This window comes from Porites lutea, chromosome 5, assembly GCF_958299795.1.
Source record: "Porites lutea chromosome 5, jaPorLute2.1, whole genome shotgun sequence".
NCBI classification, from domain to species: Eukaryota; Metazoa; Cnidaria; class Anthozoa; order Scleractinia; family Poritidae; genus Porites; species Porites lutea.
The window spans coordinates 43,238,013-43,240,512 of record NC_133205.1 but is presented as its reverse complement, the minus strand read 5'-3'; the positions used below and the strand labels follow the sequence as shown (position 1 = coordinate 43,240,512).

The window sequence follows — 2,500 nt, the reverse complement described above, 5'->3', positions numbered from 1 at the left end:
CAGAATATGATTTGGATGGGTCATTTAAGCCCGTTGAGGCAGAATATGATCTGGATGGGTCATTTAAGCCGGTTGAGGCAGAATATGATATAGATGGGTCATTTGAGCCGGTTGAGGCAGAATATGATTTGCATGGGTCAATTGAGCCGGTTGATGCAGAATATGATCTGGATGGGTCATTCGAGCCGGTTGAGGCAGAATATGATCTGGATGGGTCATTTAAGCCGGTTGAGACAGAATATGATCTGGATGGGTCATTTGAGCCGGTTGAGGCAGAATATGATCTGGATGGGTCATTTGAGCCGGTTGAGGCAGAATATGATCTGGATGGGTCATTTAAGCCGGTTGAGACAGAATATGATCTGGATGGGTCATTTCAGCCGGTTGAGGCAGAATATGATCTGGATGGGTCATTTGAGCCGGTTGAGGCAGAATATGATCTAGATGGGTCATTTGAACCGGTTGAGGCAGAATATGATCTGGATGGGTCATTTGAGCCCGTTGAGGCAGAATATGATCTGGATGGGTCATTTGAGCCCGTTGAGGCAGAATATGATCTGGATGGGTCATTTGAGCCGGTTGAGGCAGAATATGATTTGGATGGGTCATTTAAGCTGGTTGAAGCAGAATATGATCTGGATAGGTCATTTGAGCCGGTTGAGGCAGAATATGATCTGGATGGGTCATTTAAGCTGGTTGAGGCAGAATATGATCTGGATGGGTCATTTGAGCCGGTTGAGGTAGAATATGATTTGCATGGGTCAATTGATCCGGTTGATGCAGAATATGATCTGGATGGGTCATTCGAGGCCGTTGAGGCAGAATATGATCTGGATGGGTCATTTAAGTCAGTTGAGACAGAATATGATCTGGATAGGTCATTTGAGCCGGTTGAGGCAGAATATGATTTGGATGGGTCATTTGAGCCGGTTGAGGCAGAATATGATCTAGATGGGTCATTTGAACCGGTTGAGGCAGAATATGATCTAGATGGGTCATTTAAGCCAGTTGAGACAGAATATGATCTGGATGGGTCATTTAAGCCGGTTGAGGCAGAATATGATCTGGATGGGTCATTTGAGCCGGTTGAGGCAGAATATGATCTAGATGGGTCATTTGAACCGGTTGAGGCAGAATATGATCTGGATGGGTCATTTAAGCTGGTTGAGGCAGAATATGATCTGGATGGGTCATTTGAGCCGGTTGAGGCAGAATATGATCTGGATGGGTCATTTAAGGTGGTTGAGGCAGAATATGATATGGATGGGTCATTTGAGCCGGTTGAGGCAGAATATGATTTGCATGGGTCAATTGAGCCGGTTGATGCAAAATATGGTCTGGATGGGTCATTCGAGCTGGTTGAGGAATATCATCTGGATAGGTTGTTTGAGCCGGCTAAGGAATATGATCTGGATGGATCATTTTAGCTGGTTGAGGCAGAATATAATCTGGATGGGTCATTAGAGCTGGTTCAACTGGATGGGTCATTCAAGCGGGTTGAGGCAGAATATGATCTAAATGGGTCATTTAAGCTGGTTGAGGCAGAATATGATCTGGATGGGTCATTGGAGCCGGTTGAGGCAGAATATGATCTGGATGGGTCATTGGAGCCGGTTGAGGCAGAATATGATCTGGATGGGTCATTTGAGCCAGTTGAGGCAGAATATGATCTGGATGGGTCATTTAAGCTGGTTGAGGCAGAATATGATATGGATGGGTCATTTGAGCCGGTTGAGGCAGGATATGATTTGCATGGGTCATTGGAACCGGTCTATGCAGAATATGATCTGGATGGGTCATTTGAGCCGGTTGAGGCAGAATATGATCTGGATGGGTCATTTGAGGCGGTTGAGGTAGAATATGATCTGGATGGGTCATTTAAGCCGGTTGAGGCAGAATATGATTTGCATGGGTCATTTGAGCTGTTTGAAGCAGAATATGATCTGGATGGGTCATTCGAGCTGGTTGATGCAGAATATGATCAGGATGGGTCATTCAAGCTGGTTGAGCAAGAATATTATCTGGATGGGTTGTTTGAGCCGGCTAAGGAATATGATCTGGATGGGTTATTTGAGCTGGTTGAGACAGAATATGATCTGTATGGGTGATTAGAGCCGGTTGAGGCAGAATATGATCGGTATGGGTCATTAGAGCTGGTTCAACTGGATGGGTCATTTGAGCCGGTTGAGGCAGAATATGACCTAAATGGGTCATTTAAGCCAGGTGAGGCAGAAAATGATCTGGATGGGTCATTTGAGCCCATTGAGGGAGAATATGATCTGGATGGGTCATTTGAGCCCATTGAGGGAGAATATGATCTGGATGGGTCATTTGAGCCCATTGAGGGAGAATATGATCTGGATGGGTTACATTATTTGAGCCGTTTGAGAAATACGATCTGGATGGGTTATTTGAGCCGGTTGAGGGATATGATATATAGAGAATAGTATATGGCCATGCAGAGATACAAAATTTCTCTTCGAGTGTTGAAAAATATTTC

General features: G+C 44.9%; 1 protein-coding gene across 1 annotated transcript in view; it reads left to right on the top strand.

Annotated features, from left to right (window-relative positions):
• LOC140938549 (acyl-coenzyme A synthetase ACSM3, mitochondrial-like) overlaps positions 1-2,500 on the top strand; it is a 29,841-nt gene that overhangs the window by 9,793 nt on the left and 17,548 nt on the right. The gene's annotated exons all lie outside the window — the stretch shown is intronic.